Below are 442 nucleotides of genomic sequence, written 5' to 3'. Positions count from 1 at the left end.
TCTTAATGCCTTAATTAAAAAAAAAAGGAAAACTCCAACCTTTTAAGGACACCAGTTTTCTTTTTAAATGAATAATGTATTGTAAATAAATAAATGTTCTTCCTTAAAATGCAGGGGGCATAAGTATACATACCCCTATGTTAAATTCCCATAGAGGCAGGCAGATTGTTATTATCGAAGGCCAGTTATTTCATGGATCCAGGATACTATGCATCCTGCTAAAGTTCCCTTGGCCTTTGGAATTAAAATAGCACTATATCATCACATACCCTTCACCATACATAGAGATTGGGGATACTTTCCAATACGAGCTCTCTCAATGCAAATCAAACCAGGTATTAGTCTAACTGAAATAAAACCATGCCTATCTTTAAGCATGGTGAAGAGTGTGTGAACATAGGGGTTTATGTACTTATGCCCCCTGCATTTTAAGGAAGAACAT

This window comes from Etheostoma spectabile, chromosome 13, assembly GCF_008692095.1.
Source record: "Etheostoma spectabile isolate EspeVRDwgs_2016 chromosome 13, UIUC_Espe_1.0, whole genome shotgun sequence".
In the NCBI taxonomy this organism is placed as follows: Eukaryota; Metazoa; Chordata; class Actinopteri; order Perciformes; family Percidae; genus Etheostoma; species Etheostoma spectabile.
This window is presented reverse-complemented; position numbering follows the sequence as displayed.